General features: G+C 42.6%; 1 protein-coding gene across 1 annotated transcript in view; it reads left to right on the top strand.

The window, feature by feature from the left end:
- Nucleotides 1-13601: 13601 nt before the first annotated feature.
- The window catches only part of FAM193A (family with sequence similarity 193 member A), a 76903-nt gene continuing 64725 nt past the window's right edge, over nucleotides 13602-25779 (top strand). Inside the window, exon 1 of the mRNA XM_066549219.1 lies at nucleotides 13602-13639. The gene's annotated coding sequence lies outside the window, so the exon portion shown is untranslated. The remainder of the gene's footprint in view (nucleotides 13640-25779) is intronic.

The following is a 25779-nucleotide window of genomic DNA, read 5'->3' as shown; positions in this document are numbered from 1 at the left end:
TCCTGACTTGGAAGGGACCCAAGGACCCCGAGTCCAGTTCCTGGGCCTGCACAAGACAGCCCCAGAAATCACCCCATGGGCCTGAGAGCTTTGCCTGTGCTCCAGGCCTGGCACTGGCTGCAGAAGCAGCGACCTGAGGCAGCCATCCTGGCCTTAATGAGAATTCTGTGTAGAACAGCAACCTGTTACACTTACCTTACCTTTGATAAAGACTCTCTGTTCTCTTGGGAAAGGTGCAATGACTGCAGCCATAAACACCATGTGTGAATGTTTTTCCTTTGCCTCCCAGGACACTGGGAGGCAGAGCATTTGGGTGAATGGCCACTAAGGGCAGAAATGTCTGCTCTAACAAGTGCTTACTGGTGTGGCTGTGGCTGTTTTGTCTTTCCTTCTGTACCCTAAGACTTGTTTTAAACTTTCCCAGGTAGAAACATAAATACTGGACTGTGTGTAATAAAGATGGATCCTGCTGGAAGAAGCAGTGGTCTCTGTTGGTTTTTTTCCAAGCTGTTGCATTGGCTTTATCACTCATCCTTTCAAATGTCTGGCATTGATTTCTCAGTGGCAGACAGCAGCCTGGATGAAATGTTGCTCTGGCCTTCCTGGAGATCAACACTATCCTGCAAGAACAGACTTTCATGTTTTGAAGAAATGCCCATTTTATCCAAGTGTGTATGGTTTACACTTATGGTTCCCACATGGAGCTACTAGGAGGAAAACCAGAAAGGAAACAAGCATCTTCTGGAGTCAGCTTTTTGTTTTCTTAGCACACTGACTGTAGTGTGTCTATTAAACTATTTCTTGCAAAACCACAGGGTATTGTGAAATTTTGAGCTGAAGGAGATCAGTAGAAAGACTCCAGGGAATGTAAATCAGGCTTAAAATAATGTAATTTTTGGATTGTGGCAAGACTCTGAGAGGAAATTCCAGAAAGATATTTTAAAGTTTAAAAAGTGTTCCCTAAGATTTCAAGAGGTCCAAGGGCAGTGAGGGATGAAGTGCTGTACCCACAGCCAGCTCTTCCTCTAGGCAGACCTCAGGAAGGAACATCTACATTTTGATTTATAAAGTCAGTCCTCCTCAGGCAACTCAAGACTTAATACTAGGCATAAACAACATTTGTAACCATTATCTTACAAAACTAAACCAGTATCAAATGATTGATTTTGTTGTTTACAACATAGATACAATGCTCATTCCTAGGTGTGAGAACTTGAACTGCATTAGAAAACATAAAATAAATGTCCTTATTTTCTTTTTTTTCTTTCCAGTCTTTAAAAATTGGTTGCTAATAGATCTTTCTGTCCTTTTCCTACCTCCTTTCAAACAATGGCCCATCCAAGGGCATCTCTGAGCTACAGCTGCTGTTACCTGCAAGAGAATACATAACAGGCTTCACCTCCAGGCATCACCTTGGAAACGGCAGAGCGGCTTTGTGCAGTGTCCAGGGGAGAGTGGGATGCTCTGCAGAGAATGAAAAGGCATTGCCCTTCTCCAAAGAGCTCTCAGTCTGTTTTATGGCAGCAACAGTCCCAGGTGGAGGCAGATTGAGGTGGGCTGATGCTGGCCATTGTCAGCCTTGACTGCAGAGCCCTGGGCACGGTGGGGTCAGAGCAGTTTGGGGCACAGCTCGTGGCACCCAGGCCTGGGCTGCTGTTTCAGGACCTGTGTGAGTGTCAGTGGTGCAGGGCTGGTGAACACATCTCTCAGTGTCTCTTTTGTTATGGCAAGGAGGAGTCTTTGCACTGCGTCAAAATGTTCTGCATTGTGCAGGGAGCCTCTGGCTACTGCAGCAACATTACTCTGATTACAGGGAGTTGCATCGTGCTAAAATAAATCACATCCTCCACTGGCTGATGTCACTGTGGAAAGGAATGGCCTCACTGCCTGCAAATCTGTGGCTCTTAATAGATAAAATGTATGCATACATGGAAATGGTGTATTTATAAAAGACAAAGCAGAAAACCAATAGCATGTAGAAAAAAAATAGGTGAGTGACACAGACACTTACAGAGCTGTAGAATGAAGTCAGGCTGTTGTTTCTATCTTCTTTTAATCACATTTTATCCCAACAGCCCAGTATTGTCACACACCCTCACCCTGGGCACATGGAATAGAGCTGATTTTGCACATGGGCAGCATACGGTGAAAGAAAGGGCGACTCAAAACCTCCACATTTTTCCTGGTCCCCTCTGTCTTTTGTTCTTCTGCTTGAATTGCATTTTCTGTACCATCTTCTCCTGCTTTCTGCTAACACACCCTCACCCCTTCCCCTCTTGGCTGCCAAAGAAGCTTGATGGAGGCTTTTCAGGAGACCCTCACCACAGCTGAAGTCCAAGAAACATCTCCAAAAATCCATGTCTTCTCAAAGAAGAAGAAACATCTCTCAAAATCCATGTCCATGAAACATCTCTCAAAATCCATGTCTTCTCGTGGGACACTCACCTGCTCTCCCTGCCCAAGTCCCAGCTCTTCCTGACTTGCAGCTCTGTGAGGTCGTGTTCTGGCCTTTTTTTGGGGTATGTCTTCCACAGCTTCTGTGTTTCTTTCATTTACAAGGATAACAGGAGGAACACACTGAAAAAACTCACCCATGCTAACTAGGCCAAGCCGATGAGACTTCTTGCAGTTTAACAGTACCAGGGGAAGCATTTTCCAGTTTTATGCAGAACTTGACAAATGGTCAATGATTTTTTTCTATGCCATTGAAATTCCACTGGCTTTTTATATGATGTTAATGTTGTGTTTTTTAAGAGAAAATGAGGGTTTAGTTCAACTATGGCAGATTTTTTACAGAGCAATCTACTTTACAGATGGGATTTATATGGTTCTTGCAGTAAGGCATCATGACAGGCTCAGAAAGAAGATTTGCCCCATGAGTTTTATTTCCATTTAATTCTTGGGAAACTGAACCCAAGGAGGTTAAATAGAAGGTGGGAATCATGGAGGGCATTGGGCAGAAAGGAAACTTCACCCATCCCTGTACTTCCTAAACCAGAGCACAAGCAGCATCTGTGGGTGACCCAGGTTAGATCAATTTCTAAAGGGCATCCTCAGGAGAAAGTCTCCTTCCAAGAAACACATTTCTGGCAGCCCTTCCCCTACCAGCTTTCTAAGCTTTCAAGCTGCCAAAAATGAATTGCTCTCTTTGACAAAGCTTTAGAATTAATTCAGGCTGAATCTGCTGCCCCTTCTGGATTTGAGTTATTATCCATTATTTTCATCTACGATGCATTTGGCTACCACACACTTTTAAATTAAAACATTTTTCCACTTTTTGTTTCTTTTGCACTTTGAAGAAAATAAAATTGCTTGAAACGTAGAGAGGTAACCCTTCTTTGAGAAGTGCAGGATATTCAAGTAAATCTTTAGCAGAGAGTATTCCTCACAGCAGCAAGTTATTTTACTGAAGCATATGATGTAGTTGTTTTATATATCATTTATTTGCAGACATATAATGAAATATCTCTTCTTTGTTCAGTCTGTTTCCAATTTAGTCACCAAGAAATAAAATAATTAGGAAAATACACCCATGTCTTATCTGGCACAACAGCAGTGCCATATTTTTAATTTGGAATGAGATGACTAGAAGTGCTTCATTAGCTGGAGACAGGGAGCTGTTATATGGCCTATGGAAGCTGAAATGTGATAGAAATAAATGTAAATAAAGTTATCATAACCAAACCCAACAGTAGCCTGTATCCCTTGACTTCAGTTGGCATGAATTATCGACAATAATGTAGACATTTTAAAAGGGGGAAGAGAAAATTTATCATTTCTCAGTCAGCCTTGACTCAATTAGCCAGGATGGGAAGGATTTATGCTTGAAAAACGATTTCTGATTATTTAAAGTTGCAGGGCTTCTCACTGTTGTTCTGAATAATTTGGGAAACATCCTGGAGGGCTTTGGAACAAGTGGGAAAAGGACTTGTGAAGAAGAGAAAGGAGGGAGGAAGGGGAGGGAGGGAAGGAAGGAGGAAGGCAGGCAGGAAGGCAGGCAGGAAGGCAGGCAGGAAGGCAGGAAGGTGCTCCTTTTGTGCCCCAGCTGTGTTTACAAGCTGTCTGTTAATGTTCACTGTAATGGGTTGGGCTGTGTGAGGTGCTGTGTTTGCAATGCCCAGTCTTTCCTTGTTTCACCCTTTTCACAAACAAATGGCACATGGTTGATGGTACAAGGCACTCTCTGAATATGGATGCTTTAAAAGTCTTGGTTTTCTCTGAGATTAAAAATAATGGTATGCTCAAAGATGTGTGCTAAATGTTCCTTTTTATTTCATGTACAAGTCAGTTCACATGAAATTTCTACTACTTCAAAATAAATAAATAGATAGATCAATAGATAATCTACAAAAGCCCCAAAACCCAGCAACTGTAGCCTTCTGCTAATGGTTTGTGCCCTGGAACAGTGTACATTAAAAAGCCCATTTCTGCTGAAGCTTTTGATAGTGCACTTGACAACTCTGATACTGAAGTGGCACAGAAAATGCCTCTGCCAGCCTTGCTAATGCACAAACTGCTTCCTTGCACTTACAGAAATGCCTCTTGCAAGCACATACTGTGCAAACATGTCAGTGTTTATTAAATCTGGGGCTGAGATGTGGAACGGCCTCAGTTTCCTCTGATACCAAGGCAGATGATGTTCCACTCCCTGCAGGAACAGCTCTTAGCTGGTAAATAATGCTATATTCTCATTCTTCCTCAAGTAAATTCCTTTTCTCTAGCAATCTCACACTCTTGGAGTGATGCCAGCCTTATCCAAATGTGACTTGCCCTTTGGGGAATTTCTTTGAATAATTTCTCTTGTAGGGATGAGAGAAGCTGAGAATTATGGCACCCTGTATTCATATAAATACCATGAAATGGTTGTTTACAGAGAACTGTTTATCAATCCAGCAAAAAGCCCCACTGTGCAAATGATGTGAATTGGTTAGAATAACAGGTAACTCTTAAAGCACCTGCAGCTGAAATCCAGACATATTCATACTTGCTGCTATGAGATTTCTGGTGCTTGGCATCTCTTTGGAACACATCATTATATTAATTGTTCATTTTTCTGAGGATTAAAAGACCAGGTTTGGATTTTAGGAGACAAGATGAAAACGATTCAACAATGTGGGGGCACACCCAGTCAGTTGCAATAATCTCATCAAATATTTAAGTTGAAGTACAGATGCTTATTGTGGTAAGAAAGTTGGTCTGGACTGGAATTTCACAGCTGGTTTTGGTATCTTTGAGTTTGAACCAAAATTTGCCCCCAGCACCCCAGGTCTGGAGACATCTCTGCAAGGCCACCTGTAAATCTCAGTCTCCATGGAAATAGGCTGCTCTGTGAAGAGTGGAAATGAAGTTTCCCATGGGGTTGGACTCTGCATTTTCACAGTCCTTCCCTATCCTTCCCAGCCCTCTCAATTTCCTCTCCGCCTGGCCAGGCAAGAGGCAGCATCTTTTATGCTGTGCTGACATGGGCTGATTGGCCACTGAGTTCTTGCCTCCCTGATAAGGGATTGGAAGTGTTTTCCCTTGGTGGGACTACCCTGGGATGTGAAAGCTAATATGAGCCTGAAACTCATAGAATGGCATACCTGTCATCACTGCCTCTGTCAAATGGGACTGAAAGTGATTGGTGGATTAAAAAATTCTTAATTGGGTCACTGAGACAAGGTGGTAGCATTGGTTTGGTTTCCTTTTCCCACTACAGCTGTGAACAGCTTCTAGAAATTACTTTCCTAGCTTCTTTTGTTTTTTAGTGCTTAAACTTGTATGCTCTTTTGCAGACCAAAACCCCACTCCAGACATGGGCTCTGTCTGCTGTGTGGCACTATGTGAACCAGGTTAAACTTGTGTCAGGGGTAAAAGCAGCAAAGTTTAGTTTTGGTGCTGTGTCCTCCACTGAGTCATGCAGCTGAAGCCTCATGGTTTGGGGGTCAGGGTCTGCATCACAGCTTAGAGTGCAAAGAGGACAGGCTCATGAGGGCTTGACCCCATTCCTGTAAAACAGATAGAGGCTGTAGATGGATCTCTTCTGTCTCAGATTCTGCTCAGAAATGGGGACTGCCGCACTGCAGAAGACCTGGGGAAGAGAGGCAAAGGTCAAGAACAGGAAACACAGGATCATCAGCTTCACCTGAGTTCCTGCTACTCTCTTTGAGCAGGGCACCATAAAAAGCAGTGCCATAACAAACAGTGCCATGTGACCACATGCCCTTTGTTACTTGGTATTTTTTAAGGTTGGGGCCAGACATCTTCTGGAAAACATTCAGAAACTGATTGGGGGCATCACAATAATAAGTGAAATGTTAAGGATTTTGTTGAAGGTGGTCTGGTAAACTTGGTTTGTCCAGGCTTTAAAGCAACACCTAGAGCATCCTAAGGCCCAGTTCTCCACCTTGTTTTGTCAGGATGGACAAAAGATGCTGACTGAGACTGCTGTTAATTCCCCATGGGCTTGCTGGTGTGGAGGTGTTCCTATCTAGGACTTTGTCTCTCCTGACATCCAAGAAAGATGATGCAAACCCATAAACCCCCTCACTGTTACTCTGGGCTCAACTACTTTACAAATGTCAATTAAAATTCATGAACTGGATTGCTCAGAGATGAACAGAGGCAAACAGGAAATTTTTATCCTTTTTCTCTGTTGAGTTTCTTAGACATAGGGTGGAAACTTGGGTAATCCATGAGCTCTGTCTCTTCATGTTATGAAGAGATCTGCTAATAAAATGACAATTCAGTCATAGGGAAAAATAAGTTATTGAAGAAACAGCTGACAGAAGAGCAATGGGATACTATTTTTTCCCCCATGATCATAAATTTAAAAGCCAAAGCAGAAAGATAAACAGTAAGAAAGATTCATAGCTTGCCTTGTTCATTTTGATAATGTTAAAAAGCTCCAGATGAAAAGAGTGCAAAAGCAGAACATGTTTCTTTTGGTACAACTCACAAAGAAATTGGACATGTGCTTGTAGGTGCTAATGGCTGCCAGGAGGCAGGTTCTGATCTTTCAGCTGTCATACTCTGGATTAAAACTGATGGATGGATTTGGCATCTTTTAAAAGGTGAAATGAAAGGGTCAAAAGAGCCCCAGACCTTGTTATAAAGCAGTTGCTGGAAACAGGAGGAAGACTCCTAGAATAATTTGAACCTGACATGTGGAACCAACCAAAAATGCTGGGAGACCTCTCAGTGAATGGCTGCCAATGCTTCATTTTAAGGGTTGGTGAGAAGAAAAGGCAGGGAAATGGAACATCCCTGGTGATTGTGGCCTTCAGAAGGAGTGGAAAGCCTGGGCTCCTGAAGGCAGGGAGCTGGCTGGGCAGGCAGGACTGGAAACTGTGAGCAAGGAAGCTGCTGCTGTATTTTCTTGCTGCACAGGGACTCTGTGGAAAGAGAAGATCACACTATGAAAATATCCTCTTCAGTCCCCCAGCACACCATCAAAGCTCTGAATGTGTAGTTAACACCTATTCTGAAAGGTGGAAATTGGATTTTCTTCCCAAATGCTAGCTGAGAGACCAAACATCATTCCCTGTACACTTTATTTCAAGGGTTTGAAAGCGTCTGAGGGCAGACTTGTCCAAGCTGCTCTGCTTCAATTTGAGCTGCTGCTGGAATTGCTGATAGAAGGACATCCTCCAGCTGTGCCAGTGACCTGCAGCCACAGCCTTTCCCTCACAGAGGGGGAACCTCATGCTCTAGTTAGGAAAAACTGGAACCAGTACAGTCTTACCTGCTGTCTTAGTACTGATGTGCAAAACATTTATTTGTTTCGCAAGGGCAACAAGGGGACAGCAAAGTTGCTTTTTTAATGCAGAAAAAGCAAAGAATTTCATTATGTAAAATGCCAGCTGGCAGAGAAGCAACATTACATGACATAACCCGTATTTCAGTGGCCAGAATTAGGTAATTCTTTATACAATGCAGGTTATGTTTCAAAAGGCATTCTTCAGAATAGACTGAAAGAGTCTACTCTAAATGGGGAAAAAATGAGAATCAAAGTAATGTTTGGAAAAAAGTTGCTGAATTAAGATCAGTTCAGTAGAGATTCATTCCCATGGTAAGAAATTCACCTTTGTTCAGTTTTTTACTGTTATTTGGAAAGACAAAAAATATTTTCTTGCTTTTTTGCTTCTGCACAACACAGGAGCCTTTCAGCACAGGCACTGAGAACAAGAAGCCAGGAATCACACATCTTCCCAGCTACAGCAAGCACCAAGTCGAGGCTCCCCTTGGGACACTGTTCTCATGGTGGATGCCCTGGAATAAGTCTGACTTTCTGCAAGACCTCTGTGCTTATGGCTTTAAAAAACACATAGTTCAAGGACCAGAAGGTTGTCTAGGAAAAAATTCAAGAACCATAAAGTCAAAGGGGTCATAAACGGGTCCTGAAATGAAGTTTTATTATTCAGCATGTGAGATTCCTTTTATTTTGCTCTAAACCTCTTCAGCATTAGATAAAGTCTTCTCAGCTGAGGCATCTGGCTGTGAAACAAATTCCAGAGGAGATTGGGTGAAACTAATTTTGGCCATCTAAAAGAAAAGCTGCAGTCTTTTGCTTTACAGAAAGCCTTGCTGGAAGAATGATGCTGCTTTCATTATTCTTCAGTTTAGTCCCACCAAGCAACCAGAAACTCTCTCAACCAAAGCCAATAAATTGATAGCCTCACCCAGAGAACATTTACTTTCTTTGAAAAGGAGGGAGTGCCTAGAGTCCATGGCTGTCCAGGAGCTTGCTGTCAATATCCATCATTCCTGAAAGGAGCTCAGATACTCTGGAATTGGGTGTGAGAAGTGCAGGTAAGGTGATTAAAAGACAGTCAGTGTACACATATGCTGTGATGCTGCACACTTATGTATAAATACATCCTTCCCTATACCTTCCCACCTGCATTTCACTCTCCTGTAGAGGAAAATTAACTTCTATTAAAATGGCACCTTTTGGACAGCAAAGACAAATTCGTGCCAGTTGCTGAAGTTGTCCAGACTGGACCCAACTCACATAGAATTCTACTGTCTCCCATAGGCTTGGGCAAGGGGCATTACTGGCAAATTCTGCAGCCTAGTAAGGCTCTGATTATCTGATTACTATCTGCTATTGGTTGTTTGAGCTGGCAGCAATGAAATAACAAAGAGAAGTCTGAGGGGAATCAAAAGAGACTTAAGGGCCCTGGGACTATTGGCAGAGGGATAGGGAGCACAGGTGCTGATTCCCTTGATCCTTCCAGTTATAAGGAATAGTGCTGTTGGGCAGATCCATCAGGTCAATATGTGGCTCCAAGATTGGTGTAATTGGAAAAAAATTGAGTTTATTGACCATGACATGATCTACTCAACACCTGGTCTACTGAGCACTGATGTGATACACCTGTCTCAGGGGGGAACAGAGCTGTAGCACAGGAGCTCGTGGGGCTCCTTGACCGAGCTTTGAACCAGCTTGGAAGGGGGAAAGGGATAAAACCAAGCTCACCTGTGAGGAGTGAGGGCACTGCGTGCCAAAAACTTGAGGAAATGAGCACTATTGGGATCCCTTAATCTGCTTTACAAGGTATTGGCTACAATGTACCACACCTGAACTGTTTCTACACTAATTAACAAGGCATAAGGAACGAAGCCAAGGAGCTAGAAGTTCTGGGCCCAGTCTGGGGGGATGAGTTCTGTTACTGGAGTGCCATTTTGGATGCTACTAGGCTCTTGAGGAGAGATAGGCAGGAGAGGCAGAGGGATAGCACTGTATGGAACAGAAGGGTTAGAATATATGGAGCTCACAGCTGGTGATGGAACAGTTGAGAGCCTCTGGATTACAATCAAGTGGCAAACAAATAATGTGGATGTCATCATGGGAGTCAGCTACAGACCTACAGCCAGGATGATGATGAAAATGAGTCTTTGAGGAACTAAGGGACACCTGCAAGCCAACTGCCCCTGTCCTTACTGGGGACTTTAACTTGCCAGAAATTAACTGGAAGCATCGCAGCTGGTACAACTGAGGCCAGAAGATTCCTAAAACACCTGATGTGCTTTAAACTGCCCATGGCATTGCCGTGTGTGTGAGTTGCTTCTTTGAGTTCAGTCTATTACCAATGTCATCAAGTAGCACCTGTAAAACTGGGAACTAAATGCATAATTAAGAACCCCTTGAAATGAAAGAAACCATAAATTTTAACCTCCCTGGCACAGAAACTCTTATTTCAAAAAATGTAATGACTAACTGGTCTCTTAATTTTCACTTGAGGTTATAACAGTAGTTCAGTGTATAGACTCCTTACATCATTCTGCGTGCAACAGGAGACCAGTACAAATATTCCAGTGAGCTGGTAAAACCATATTGAGTTTTTCCAGCCACCCTGACATCCTAAAGGCAGAACTCAAAGGTAACTGTGACCTGAGCACTCTATTCAGCCCTTTATTGACTTAATGGCTCACAGGGAAAATTACAATGCTGCTAAAACTGGCTTGGTTCAAAGGAAGAGCATGAGAAAGCCCTGCAGTGATCTGCACTGTTTATACAGTGAGTTTTTATATATGGCATTCCTGGAAAATGTGAAAAATTTTCAGAGTATAAGTAATTTTTCCCCCAAAAGGGTTTTGAAATGCCATGCTTTAGATTAACAGTGAGGTAAATTAGCTTGTTCAAATGACTATGTTTATTTTCTTAGGGATGAGATGGAATGTTATAAGTAATTTAATTCAAGTAAGGACAAGAAACATAGTCATAGGTCTCCACAGCAGTGAAATTAATTTCCTCTGCCTTTTGTTCCGGTTCATACAAACATTCAAATCCACCATCAAAGCAGCAAGTTCATTTCCAAAACAACCTATTGGCTCAGCAGCTAATTGAAAGTGGTAGCTAAGTTCAGTGCAAACCTGTAAGAGTACTACATTTACCTGCTGGTTTAAAAAAAGACCCTGGCCTGCACAGTTTATAAAAACTCACTGTCCTGCACTGTGAATTTTAATATTGAAAGCTGGATTTAAAAAAATCATCAGGATGTCCCTTATTTTCTGAAGTGTAAAAGGAAAGCATTTGTTTCTGCAATAAGATTATCAGAATTAAATACTGTGATGTCAGACTAAGTAGTATTACTTTAGCTCCTGTATGGTTGAGTGATTTTACTATAATAGTTTCTCATAATAATGCTTTTTATCTGTAATACATAGGGGATAGAGAGACTGACAGAGCTATAATCTTTCTTTCAAAAGCGCGGTGTTAAATGAAGAGGGCTCAAGTGAAAATATAATTTGGAAAGGAAGATAAAGACAGCCCTATATAAGACTGTGTCATCATTTCAAGTGAAAGATGTTAGCTCTGAAAATAATGCCATATATTATGAAGATAAGTCAACTTCAAATTTGTACTTCAGGGTCTGGAATTTATTTGTTTGTGGCAAAAGGCTGTGTATGCTTATGTGTACACAGCTACTCTTGCCACTGCTATTTGCAGTTTATGCAGGGCTGTGTGTGCTGAGCATTGAATGTATTTTTGAAGACCAGGGTCCTGCCACAAAAAACCCTTTCCACCTACTAGAATGAACAAATGTGATCTCCTGGTTTCACAGCTTGCTGTGTGTAAAAGCAAAGCTCCTCTATGTGTACTGAGATAAACTAAGCCTGGAACAGCTTCAGTGTGGATGGCATCTTCTACTGGCCTTCTTCCATTGCTCTCCCAAAACTCCTGAGTCTTTCCCATGATCTTTTATGTGGATGGTCATTGGTGAATAAAAGGCAAATATGCCAGTGCTCCTGAACTATCCTCTGACCCACCATCACAACCACTTAATGCCTTCACAATTTTAATGCTGCAAAAGAGATTTTAGAGTGCCTTAAGCACTCACCAGGTGTGCTCACAGCTATGATTTTTGCATTACACCACCCAAAGTTTAAGCATTTCATTGCATCCAGAGGAGGGTGATGGAGCTGGTGGAGGGTCTGGAGCACAGGTCTGAGGAGGAGCAGCTGAGGGAGCTGGGGATGTTCAGCCTGGAGAAAAGGAGGCTCAGGGGGGACCTTATCGATCCCTGCTGCAGGGAAGGAGGCTGTAGCCAGGTGGGGATTGGCCTTTTCTCCTAGGAAAATGACAGGATAAGAGGACACAGACTTAAGCTGTGCCAGGGAGGTTTAGGTAGGACATTAGGATGAGTTTCTCCACAGAAAGGGTGATTAGACATTGGAATGGGCTGCACAGGGAGGTGGTGGAGTCCCATCCCTGGAGATGTTTAAGGAAAGACTGGACATGGCACTCAGTGCCATGGTTTAATTGACATGGTGCTATTTGGTCATAGGTTGGACTCAAATTGCAAAGGTCTTTTCCAACCTAATGGATTCCATGATCCCATGAAATTATCACCAATTTTAATGCGCTCACATCTGTGATTTCTGCCTCATGCCACCCAGATGAATGAAGGCACAAAGCTAGAGCATTTCACCTTTCCTGGGCCTGTGTGTGACCATGCACTGTGAGGAGAACATGGAATCATGGAATCTTTCAGGTTCTTAAAGACCTCTGAGACCAGTGAGTCAAACCATTAACCCAGCACTGCCAAGCCCAGCACTAGACCCTGTGGCAAACTACTAAACTATCACGAAGCACCACAGCTACACATTTATTGAGCACTTCCAGGGATGGTGACTCAGGCAGTGGCCTCTCGGCACTTCAGGGCACAGCAGTGCCCTCAGCCCCAGCGTGGTGTAACCTCCATTTTCAGCCTGCCTTGTGTGGGATTTGGGAGCGGTGGTGCCTGTGTTGTTCTGAGGGATGGTTGCACAGAGACAGTATGACAAAAGAGCCCTACATTTAAGGGCTGTGTTATGTCGGAACAGCAGGCGGGCTGCGGCCCCTTACGCGGAGCTTTGCCTAAAACGTTCCCTCACGCTTCATCCCCTAGCGCTGCGGCCCCTTTAAGGAGTCACATGGCTTTTGGGCGGCGCTGTAGTCCCTTGACCGGGGTGGCAACGCTGGCCGGCGCGGCTAACGGCGGACCGGAGGACTACAACTCCCAGCAGCAATCGCGGGGACGGATGAGCTCATCGCCGCGCCCAGACGGGCGTCGCGATGCACGCTGGGAACTGTAGTCCACTGCCAGTATTGATGGTAGGTTACGGGGAGGTACAGAACTACGCCTCCCAGCGTGCCGAGTGCCGCTGGTTCCCGTCAGCGCCGAGGGGGAGCCCCCCAACGTAAAGGGGGATCACTTTCCCCTTGTGTCCGCCATATTGGACGGTAACTCTGCCCAGCGGCGCCGGGGCCGAGCGAGTCCCCGTGGCCGTGACAGCCCCGCTTCGCCCGCGCCGCCCGGGGAGCTCCGGCCCCGCCCGGCCTCGCCAGCCCCGGGCGCTTGGCGCGACTCCGCGCCCCTTCCCCCCACCTCCTCCTCCTCCCCGGCGCTCCCTCCTCCCGTGCCCGGGTGTCAGCACCATGAGTCCGGCCGACGCCAAGCGCGGAGCGAAGCGCCGGAAGAACAAGCGGGGCGGCGGCCTCGGCAGCACCGGCGGGCCGGGACCCAGCGGCGGCACCGGCGGGCTGGGCAAGGCCGGGGGTGCGGCGGCAGCGGCCCCCGCCCCGCCGGGCGCGGTGGGCGCCCTGCTGACAGCTCCGGGCGGCGGCAGCGGAGCCCCGGGCGGCGCCGGGGCCGCGGCGGGACACGGCGAGGTGAGCGGGGCCGGGGCGGGCGCGGTGACATCGCACACCCGCGCTGGCAGCCGGGGCTGCGCCGCGACATCCCCCGGGCCGCTCGGGCCCCGGTGGGGTCTCGGAGCTGGGCCGGGGCTGCGGGGAGGGGGCGGTGGGGCTGGGGCTGGGCAGCGGCCGCAGCTCCCCACCCTTTGTGGGGGAAGGGCCGCGCCGGCTGCGCGGGGCCGCCGCGTCCTGGGGTTTGTCCTGAAATCAGCTTCGGCCTCCCTAGCCGCGGGGTCTCACCTTAATGGAGGAGATGGAAGAAATAGGCGGGCGGGCCTTGAGAAAGCAAAAAGACACCTCCATTACGCCCTTTTTGCAGTAGCCAACTTCGTTATTAAGCATAGGAGGTTCATTGTAGCTTGCACTGTGGTTGGCACTCTGGTGTCTTGGAATAATTCAGATCTGTTACATTATTTCATATTATGGTGACATTTATTCGAGCAGATTGTGTAGTTTAACTGATTTTTTTCCCAAGAAAAAATACTCAAGGATCAAGCCCTTAAAAAGGCGTCCTATTGGTTCAAGTAGCAAAAGAGCAAATAAGTTCATGTTCCTTTCTCTTGTGAAGGTTACCTCAAGTTTTTTGTTATCAACGCAGAGCTTGTGTTCAGGTATCATATTTACAGCAGCATTTCCTGCTGACAGCATCTTCAGACTTCCATGTGCATGTCATACCACCTGCTCCGTTTCCTCTTGCTCTCATAAACTTGTTGAGCACATGAAGGGGAAATGAAAGAATTGGCTTTTGTGATGTAGCATGTCTGAAATGCCATGATACAAAAAATGGGTTTATTTTGTTCTCCATGTAGTTTTGTGCCCATCTATTTTGCTGGGTCAACAATCAATCTGGTGATTGTAGGTTGACTTTTTTCCCCCTCTGTTTAAAGCTTGGGTTCATACACTTTCATACTTGGCTACTGTACTTTAGATTAACTGTTTCTGTATGTCTGTCCTAATCTGACACTTAACTTCATGCATAATTTCCTTTTGTGACAGTAGCCTATATGTGACTTAGATACCCAGAAGAATGATGTGCTTAATGGCAAGAGGTGTGCGTGTGAAGGTTTTTATTTGCAGCTTTGCAAGTCATCACTCAACACTATTCTAACTAAACCTGTACCAGGAAGATGTGTCTTGTTTTGTTTTGTGTCTTAGATCACAAGCCTTTACAGGCACAGGTTCCTAGATATTGAAAGACATCATCATGCCAAGGGAAATAAAAGCAGCAGCAAAATGATGCTTAGAATGGGACATTGATGTGGCTCCATTACCCCCAATATTTTGATGTTTGTGGCTTGTAGTTATGTGCAGTCTAGAACTTTGGTTCTCATCAGACTGTATGTGATCTTTCTGAAATTTATCTTAAAAGCCAAAATCATTGCTAGCCTACCCACTTTGTGTTCCTTATTTCTTTCAGACTAGGCAGTTCCAAATAAAATCTCTCTGAAAGTATGTCATGTCATGTCTTGAAAATTAAGTACTGTGTTTCAGCACTATATTTTTGGGAAAAAACATCTGTCTATTACACTTAGATGTTATTCATACTTTTGTAAGTGTACACAACATGTGATTTAATACATTTGTGACTTTGTCTTAACTGGTCTTTTTTTGCCTCTACTCTTAGATGTGTATGTGAATTGTCAGATGTTTCCATTTCCATTTGTAGTGTGATACAAGTGATTCTGAAGACTGATGGGCAAGTGGGGAGTTAAGTCAGTTAAACAAACAGATTAGTTAGTTAAACTAGAATACACCTGCAGCACAGATGTTGATCAATCAAACAGTAAGCATGTTAGAATGAGGTTTTGAGGATAGGTAAATCCCTGTGCTCAGTTTCTTGGAAGGTAAATGCTTATACCCCATAATGCTGCTTTAAAGTTGGTGTTGCTTGCTCCATAGTGGTTTCAGTGACCTCTTTCTCGATGCTTTCAATAGCTTTCCAATGGTTGTGACATGAAAATGCCAGTACTTAAAAATTTGCTGATAATCTTGTTGCAAAGGTGAAATCTTCAAGTGTCATTGCATGACTCTTGCTGATGTGAGAATAGGATCACCTTAATGGTGTGTAAAAATTTGGTAGTTTAAGTACGTGGTCAAAACAAGACTTGGTTTTTTGAGTGAAAGACTAGCATATGTTTTTTCTGGATGAAGTTGAGAAGAAAAACTGTATTTTACAGGACACATCACTTCTAAATTAGGTGCAATGTTTGTTTTGGCTGGATGGAGAGTAAGCAACACACTAACAGCTGTAAAGTAGTAACCAGGCTTGCTTTACTTTCATCTTAGCCAGAATAATGTGAAGTTCCCTTTGGTGGGTAAGAAATCATCAACCAGTTCTCTGCTGAACTAACTTAAATATTTAATCTTTGAAAAGATGTAAAATATAACCACCAGCCCCCCACAAATTTAGTGTTTGCTGCACAGTGTAGTGTGTTCTACTTGTTCTCTTGCTCTCATTGCTCTCATGCAGTTTCCAGCTTTTGTCACTTACATGGTTTTAGGGCATCCATTCTGGGTGGGGTGGGCACATCCTTCTATTAGTGCTCTGTTAGGTGATTCTTCCAAATCTTGTCTAAAAGACAGAATGAAACAGGATGTTAAATGAATATCCTGTGTCTGGTCCACATTCTTGTGTGTCAATAATTGTTCAGGATAATGTATACTTTGAACCTCCTTTATAAAACAGGTTGACTGTAGTTTAAAAATGAATGTATTTATGGTTCAGACTAAAAGCTCATGTGCCAGTATTGAAATTCCAGCTAACCCTGTTAGAGCTAACAAATACATTTGAATTGATGTGGAGGGTTTTTGGAGACTGCAGGCTAAATTCTGCATTAGAGTGCATGCTGAGTCTTGTTCTGGGGTTCAAGTGGGCAACTCCTAACAGGATCTTCCTGGAAGGAATGTTATTCCATGCACATGCTTTGTAGCATCTGAATTCATCCTCTGAAGCACTGTCAGATGCTTTGGAGTGCTGGTGAAGTTAAGGTGCATTGGCAGTGTATCAGTGCAAGAGAGTCTCAGTTTTGAAAACCTGTAACTGTGTCAACTTTAACTGGAACTGGAAACCAAGACATTTAGTTGTCCAGTGCTGCTGCAAGACTTCTCTAGGTTTTTTTTCTTTTTAATATGTGTATTTATAGAACTAGATCTTGCTTTCTGTTCTGTTTTGGTTTTGTTTTAATTCAGTAATGCATTGCATCAGGCTTTCTTCATTTGATCCTATAAATTTTTGACGGACAGTTGGGTTATTGTTGTTGTGAGAGGCATTTGATTATCTCTAGCAACCACTGCATAATTCATACATATACTATAGCAAAATTGGCTATTCATTAGTATGTTCAGGTATTTTGGAGGGAAGAGTGGTGTGTCAGTAGCTGATCAACTACAGAAATACTTTTTGTTACAGGTTTGACCAATCTTGTGTTATTAAAGGGAATAATTTAGTAGCCATTATATAATTCTCTCACTTGCATTTTTCAAAGTATTGTATGTCAAATGTAGTAATGTATTGAGTCTTCTTACACTGGAGAGCTCTTTGAGAATTTCCTAAAATACTTCAGCAGACTATTTTTTTATTATGGGGTACTGCTTTTTAAATAGAGATTCTATACATAGCAGAATGTACATTGCCAATTTCTTCAGCAGCTTTGTAGCTCGTTGTGTTTTAGTGATATGTATGTTTGATTTGTGATTTCACATTTTCCCTGTTCTCTCTTCCCCTTCCATGATTCAAACACTCAGAAGAGGAGCTTTGTCAGGAGCTCAGAAGTTCAGCAAATAGCTAGCTTTTGTCCTTTTATGTAGGGCCTCCTCCTCTCCAAAAGCAAACTTCTTTTGGCCAATTTTTATCAAGGCTCAGGTAAACTAGATAAACTCCAATTAATAAAACAGTATTCTAACCTCTGCTCCTCAGGCTGAGGCAGCCAGTACTTGCAAACACTGGCTTGAAGAAAAACAAGCACCTTTGTGACAGTCAGGTAGTAAATTTCTTCCTCTGATTAAAGGTACTTTTTTTTTTTTTGGTAATAGACATACAGTGCCTGCCCTGAAGAGCTTATGTTCTGCTTTTTGTAATAAAAGGAGACAGAATGGGATAAAACTATTCGGATTTGCTTTAGATGGTATGGTTGAGTTAACTTGCTAATTTAGAAGCAGAATCTAAACAGAACATTTCAAACTTTAAAACAAGCTTAGTGGTTGCATAACATTGACATTATTAGCTCTTTCATAGCTTCTTCCCATGCTCAGTTAAGGCATTTTTCAGCTAATAGACCTGAGACCAGAGGCACAGAACCAGTGATTGGGTCAGTTCTCGTAATGCTGCTCCTGGGAAGAGAGTGCCTGTGTGTACTCGTGACCTTGATGTATATCCAATCCTTGAGCAGTCCATTTCTCCCCCACCTCCTGCACCTGCAAAATCATGGTCACATGATAATGACAATAATTGGTTGTGAATTGTTAAATGAAACAACCAAAATATCAAAAGCATGTCTGAAAATAATGGCATCTGGTTCAGCAGTGTCTAATCCATATCAGCCAAGGATCCTCCTTTGCCTTTGTTAGGAGACATTTAATTCCAGGTGTGAAGGCAGAGGATTTTTTTTCTCCTTGCTGTATTGGTTGCAAAATGTGAGAGATATTGAGAGAGAATTTTTTTACTTTAAAAAACATAGTGACTCCCTTCCTCTCCTCCCTTTTGTTTCTTGACTGTGGAGGCAAAACCTTGGTGATTTAATTTGGAACTAGATTAGTTTGAAAAGTTAGTTCTGAAGTAGGTCTATATTGATGGGAATATCCAGGGTTCTTATCCTGCAAGTTTTTTGACCCCAAACAGTACATAAAGCTTTATGTAAGTATTTAATACTACATTATTTTCTTGGTTTTGGCATTTTTCCTGCTGTGGTGGTATCTCATCTTGGGGGGAGTCCTTGGATACTTTCTTCTTTACAACAGGAGATCCAGTCAGCTTCTCTTCTGCCTGCCAAGGAGAGCTGAGAGGATGTGGAAATTCAGTTTGGTGGTGCTTGGTGCCTATGAGAGTAATGTTCAGACCTTGATATGTGTGTTTAGCAAGGGTGGTCCTGAACAAATACAGACCTGCTGAGGGCATGTTGTGGAGATGTGACTGGGAGAAATAACTGGGAAATGAGCTTGCTTTGCTTAGGATGTACAGGACTTCACGGGTGTGCTAGGCAGTGTTCTGGGTTTGTATGGATCTGAGTAATCAAAGAAGGTTTAATATTTATTGGGGCTCCTTCACTGATGGGAAAGGAGGTCATATATCCCCTTTTATTAGGGTAATGGAAACAGTCCCTACATTTTCCTTTCTTGTGGTGTTTTTTTTTAAATTTAATAGTGACTAAGGTAGCTGTGGACTGGTCTGTTTTGAGAAAGAATATTCCATATGTGGAATTTTACCTAGGATAATGAAACATAATGAAATATTTTAGTTAAATGTCTCAAAGAATACTGCAGTTCAGTTCCTTCTTTGCTGCAAATGAAGAGTTCAACAGGGAAATGACATTTGTGATGTTACTCTTAATGATAATAGAGGAACTGCCTAAATTGAGGCTTTTCTGAGAATGCAGTAGAATAAATATGCCTTTTTTTGACACAACAATTACTTAATTTTGTGTTGTAAAAATTCAAGGCAGCCTATGACATTACTGACCTTCACCTCCCCCCTGTGAGGAAACACACCAGAAATACTAAAAAGATACATCTGAGCAGCATAGCCATTTACATGAGGTAAATATTTTTTCCTAAATATTCTTTTGTTATTTACTTTTTTTAATAGAGGATGTACAGCTGCTTTAGTGATGCAGAAGTTAGTCCAGGCACTGTTTTGCAAAGTGGATTTTAGGGGGAATATTAATGGGGTTGCCTGTGAGCCTCTTGTGAAGTTGTTCTGTTGTTCATGTTGGACTGGTGAGAAACTTCCTTGGGGTGGCAACTTTAACCATGTTCTTAAATAATCAACTCCCCTTCTTTTGCAAAAGGCACAAAGGTAGTTCTCTCCATCTCAAAATTCCTAGCAATGATAGAACCTGCTCAGACATCTGAGAGGCAGGTTCCTGTTCTGCATCATTCTGTAGAGGGGCTGTCTCTCTCCACGTTTTATTGAAGGGAGCCTGGAGACATTTTGGTACAAGCTGAGTGCTGAAGTCAGCTAAGGTGAAAAACCTCTGTAGGAGGCCATGCTTAGCCTCTACCTGCCTATTCAGTTATGGTTTCTTCCTCTTAAAAAACCAAAAAAAGTTGGAGCTCAAATAGGTTATGATACAAGCCCCCTTAGGTCATATCTTAAAGAGTAACTTTGCTCATTATAAGGAGGAAATAAAAGATTTACTTCATTGTACATTTTTCAGAAAATCTCTGTGTGCTTCCATGAAATATTTCTATACACAGTCTCTCCTCAGGCCTAGAGGAACAAGCCACAATGGGCTGTAGGTGCCTCTGTATTGTTACTTAGTGTGGAAGGTCACAAAGTCCTCATGCACAGTAGTCCTTTACATTAGTCCTCCTTTCACACACTAATCTGTTCAACTGGCTTGTAGTTTTGACAGGTGTTTACTTGCAAAGGATGTTCAAAAATGTGAGACAACAATCACCCAGGTAAATAATTAAGTTTTTACAAGGTCACACATGTAATTATTTTGAAGTCCAGAGCTGTGGACTGCCTGGATCTTGAGCAAACTTGTCACTTATGGCATCTGGACTTCAGGGCTTCTCTTATGGACTCATGTCCTACTCCTCTTAGAATGTGCCTGTGGGAGGTAAATTGTTTGTGGTCCAGGAGGAGCCACAATGGGCAGTGAGGACTAATTTCTGCGAGGGTTCCTGGGTGACAGTTGCTTGTAGGAAAAAGCTGCTGGCTTTTTTTTTCCCCTTTAACTGCTTTGGCAGCAGTTCAGTGGTCTGTGTTGAGCTGCAGACAGATGGAGGATGTGATCAGCTGTTGGGGCAATGTTTGCTGCTCTAAATAGCTGTTTCTTCTCTTCTCCAGGGAAAGGTAGCAGGCTCAATAGAAGTGTCTGGCTGACAGCACAGAACACATCACTGTTCTAGATGTAAATTTTCAGATGCCCATCTTTATTCTTCTAGATATTAATTATGCCTACAATATCAAAAGTGATTGTTTAGTCAAGGCTTGCATTGCAATGTCAGCGTTGCTCACTTTGATTCCTAAGTCACTTGGTGCTCTTTTTGGAAATAGTAGCTTCTCTACTTAAGACCAAACTGTGTAGAGAACTGGCCAGTGTTTGGTTTATGTCACAAACCTGTACATGTGCTGTAGACATGAGCTATTAACATATGCATGCATCACTGGACTATAAAACTCTAGTGATTGATATCTGTTATTAAATAATTATTGATAAGTTAGCTCTAGTAGTTGTCATTTAAAAATGTCATGGGCTCTGATATGGCTCCATGGAACCATAACTATTTGTAATTTTATGAATTAGGAATAAAGACACTGGCAACTGAAGCCCACTCCAAGGGTTTTGCTACTTAGACTTGGGTGGACAACAGTGAATTAATTGAGACATGTTTTTGTATCATTTTTTTACTTCCTCCTTTAGGTTTCACCTCCTTTAGGAAATCTGCAGGCTTAGCAGAAGTAACCTCTAAAGTCAATCCTCAGAAAGGGTACTGGAAAATAAGGAGTGAGTAGTAGGCATGTTTCTCTACCGTGTCAGGAGCTGAAGGAGGTTTTACAGTGCTGGGAATCTCAGTTATAACACTCATAAAGCTGTTGAGAAGGGGGAAATGATTCTGGCATGTTGTGTTAGGACCATCTATCTCCTGAGCCAGCTTTTATAAAAAATGGTTATCTAAGCTAATATATGATCTGGATTTAGGGTAGTCAGCTGCCTCTCAGGTGGGCTTGGCACAGCTGTGTGCTGGCAGGCCTGGCTGCTGCCAGAGCTAGTGCAGGATAACTCAGTGTTAGTGTTGAGCTCTGCCCACCAGCCATCATTTAGGAGCTCTAAACATGGATATTTGCCAGCTAGACTGACATCTGAACAAGATCCTGAAGCAGCCCCTTTTTTGTAGAAAAACACTGCTTTCTTGGGGACTGGTCTCTTTTGCTCTGCTTTTATTCTCCTTGTATGTCAGAAGAAACAGGTGGCAGATACAGCGTTGGTAAGTTAATAGAAGTCTGTGGGTAGTGAACGAGGGTGGGGTCTTTAGAGGGATAGAATAAGACTAAAATGTGAGTTTTTTTCCTCTTGGATGAAGTAGGAGATGTGTCAATGTGAATGAGGGGAGAAAACTGTAAAAGAGCAAGCATTGTTGATGGTACATGAAATATGCTTGGCCTTTTGAAATGGACAGTTGAGTTCAAGAAAGAGAGACAGACTGTTAAATGCACTAGCTGAAAAACATGGCATGATGTAGACTTGTGTTTTGAATTTGACTGAGAAGTTTTGGTTGTGTGCCTCAGGTTTTGAATGTCTGTCATGATACCAGGATTGTAAAGTGAGGGAAGGAAAAGAAGGCTGTCAATTCAATCTTTTTCCTGAAAGCAATTTGTTAATTAATGCAAGCCATGACTCTAAAGTTTGTGTGTTAGGGGCTATCTCATCATGTGTAGCATTGAAATATGTTGGAAATATTAAATGCAGTGAACATGTAGTGTTGTAAAGTGCTGTAAGGCTCTACCTTGACTCCTCTTCTGCTTTCAGCTTTGTGCTGTCAAACTGCATCGATGATGGCTCCTTGGAAGCAAACGATGTGGCTTCAGGCAGGGGTGCCAGACTTGAATATACTCTGCCGCCCACTTCTCTCTTTGAGGCTTTTTTCAAAGAGAGAGAACCTAGTACAAACAGCTGTGTGTTGATGTGGTTGAAGTCAGTGCAGTAACTGTGGGCACTGCAAACTTTATGATTTCTTCTGTATTTTGGGGCTAAAATAATGAAGGTTTTAAAGTAGGATTTTTTTTTAATGCCAATGCTTGTTTTCTGGTTTTTGGTGGTGGGGTGTCATTGAGTTTGTTTGTTTGTTTCCCTCTTTGCAGAAATAGAAACTTAAGCTCTCAGAGCAGAAGTCTTCCTAAGCTGGGGAGGTGATGATGCCATTGAATTTTACAGAGAATTGCTGCAGTTGGATGGGACCACTGGTGGGGTTATCTGCTCCCACCTGCCTGCTTGAGTAGGTCTCCTAGAGCACCTTGCACAGGTGGTTTCCAGACAGTTCTTGACTATCTCCAGTGAGGAAGAATCCACAGCATCTCTGGGCAGCCTGTTCCAGGGCTCAGTCACCTGCATACTGAGGAAGTTCTTTTCAGGTGGAACTTCCTGTGCATCAGTTCCCAGCTCTTTTCAGGTGGAACTTCTGTGCATCAGTTCCAGCTCTTGCCTCTTGTACTATTTCCTGGCTGGCACCACTGAGTAGAACTTGGCTCCATGTGCTTGACACCCTCCTCTCACATGCTTATAGACATTGATAAGATATATTCTTTGTCTTCTTTTCTTGTTGAGGCTGAGCAGGTAGTTCAGATATTTCTACTATTAGGTGTTTTTTTTTTTCCCTGAGATTGGTAGTTTAATTTTAAAATGCCTTGAGAAAAACATGTTGTAATAGGCAGACTTTTGTTAGTTTATAAATATTAAAGGAAGTTAAGGCAATCTCTTTCAAGTTCTGTAATTATATTAAACTCAACAGTTGACAGTTTCAAATGTGTTATAGGGAATATTTCACTGAGATAGATATGATACTCTGAATTTGGGTAACATTAATGATGCAAGCCCAGAGACACTTCCATGGGCGGATGCATGTGTGAGAATGTGTGTGTGCATGAGCCTTTTTGGAACGTGGTGTTTTTGAATATGGGTTAAAGAGGTTGCTATAAAAGTGTAGGAATGAAGTAAATAATTTGTATGTGTGCATGGAAATTATTTTTGAGTAGGAGAATATGCATATATGTGGGCTGCCAATGGACAAAGTACCTGAGTAAATATTTAAAGGTTCTTTGTGTCTCATCCTGAAACCAGTCACAGGAAACAGAAGAGTTCACCTTAAAAAGCAGTTCTGAGCCACAGTATGGTTCTGCCAGCCTTTAGTGTTTAATTGGTGTGGAGTTAATGACCAAAAGATTTCTTAATTGCCATAATGCTTCCAGGCTGCTTATCTTCAATAAGCTGCTGCCACAACAGATGGTGGTTTAGCTGAGGTTCACTAGAAGTTTTTCACAATTTTGTTTTAGTGGCCTTAACTTATCTATGTGGCTGTAGCTAATGTGTAGCTGAAACCCAGATCTTTACTGGAATAGGCTTCAAATGAATTAAGGTTTTAGTTTGTCATCCAGCAAGAGATAGAACTCTCCTTTACTGTCAAAGAAACTTTACTGTTTTATCTGTGTGATCATCTTTATTTCATCTTCACATTTTTTTCTGGCTACTCCCAAGATTTGGCTCCACTATACTGTCATTCTCCACTTCTTTTCAGGGAGTCTGCAGGGAATTGTGCTGGTGTCTGCTGTGATTTGAGACAGCTTGCAGCACAGCCTGAAGCTGACTAGGATGGGGTTTTTTAGCATCATAATAGTCTGAGCCACAAGAATGAAAGTGGACTAAGCTAAAGTTCTATAATTTTAGATATAAAAAAAGCTGTCATAAAGATTCTTATGTTTTCAAAGTAAAAAAAATACAATTATTTTTCTCTCTGGAAAACAGGCTGCCATACTTCTATAGTATACACTAGTTAGAGATTTGAAACCTTATGTAGGAGGGTATGGAACTTTGTACTAAGAAACATTGCATAGTAACTAAGTTAAAGATTAATTATTATTTAATGTTTTCAGAAGTGCTGTCATTGGTTACCTAGCTTACTGTTTTTCAGAATTATGTACAAATTATGACAATCACACACTGAATATTATTTGGGCTGCTTGTTGTATGTTTTTTGTAAACTTGATGGCTGCATCTTAAAAAATGGAGAGGAACATTCTTCTGTCAATATTTAAAGTAATTCTGAGCCTCTGTTTGCATTTTTATTCAGATGAAAAAATCTAGTGATTGTGTAAGGTTTAGGGGATTGTTCTCATCCCTAGAAATTTGTTAAAACCTTACTAGAAATGGCCTGTGGTAATTTATTCTTTAAGTAGAATGTTCAGACAGAAGTCTGAATGTATGCTTGCCTTTGTGGCTTTTAAGTAAGGTCACATTTCTTTTAAGTAAGAAATGAGGCTTTGTCTAAATGTGAAGCCAGTTTTGAAACAAGCTCTGAAGTCAGTGGATTGCACTTGATGGTGTTACCTGTTGGTGAGATTGGCTCATCCTCTCAGTCAGTAAGGTGTTACTAATGATTTGACAGCTAAGCTGCAAAAGTCCATGGTAGGCTGTGTCTCCTCTGCTGAAGTCTAGAAGATCCTAACCGGTGTTAAACCTCCTTTGCACTGAAAACACTAAAAAAAAGAAAAAAATCAAAGAAATTTACTCCTAACCCTGTTTATATTTGTGATAATCCTGAGAAAAATCAACATCCTGATCATGAGCTTTATCCATGAAGGTTTAACTTGGAGAAATAGCAAATAAATAGTGTACAATGTTACAAAATGGAGGATACAGAATCACACTGTCAATTCAGTTGGGAAGAGCCTCTGAGATCATGGAGTCCAGCCTTGACTGATCACCACCATGTCAGCTAAACCATAGCACTAAGTGCCATGTCCAGTCATTTCTGGAGTGCCTTCAGGGATGTGACTCTACCACTTCCATGGGCAGTCCATTCCAATGTTTAACAACTGTTTTCACAAAGAAATTCCTTCTTATGTCCAACCTAAACCTCCCCTGGCACAGCTTGAGGCCATTTCCTGTTGCTGGTTGCCTGGGAGAAGAGACTGAGCCCCAGCTGGCAACAGCTTCCTGTCAGGGAGTTGTAGAAAGCAGTAACATCACCCCTGAGCCTCCTTTTCTCCAGGCTAAACACCCCCAGCACCCTCAGCCACTCTTCATGGGAGTTGTCCTCCAGACCCTTCACCAGCTCTCTGTCCCTCCTCTGGACCTCAATGACTGAGAACTGAGCACCAGGACTCAGTGCTGAGGGTGGCAGTCACTGCCCTGGTCCTGCTAGCCACACCACTGCTGATTTAATTTTAATTTGAT

The sequence above is a fragment of the Molothrus aeneus genome, chromosome 4 (genome assembly GCF_037042795.1).
Source record: "Molothrus aeneus isolate 106 chromosome 4, BPBGC_Maene_1.0, whole genome shotgun sequence".
NCBI classification, from domain to species: domain Eukaryota; kingdom Metazoa; phylum Chordata; class Aves; order Passeriformes; family Icteridae; genus Molothrus; species Molothrus aeneus.
Note: the sequence above shows the minus strand (reverse complement) of the source record. Positions and strands in the feature narration are given on the sequence as shown.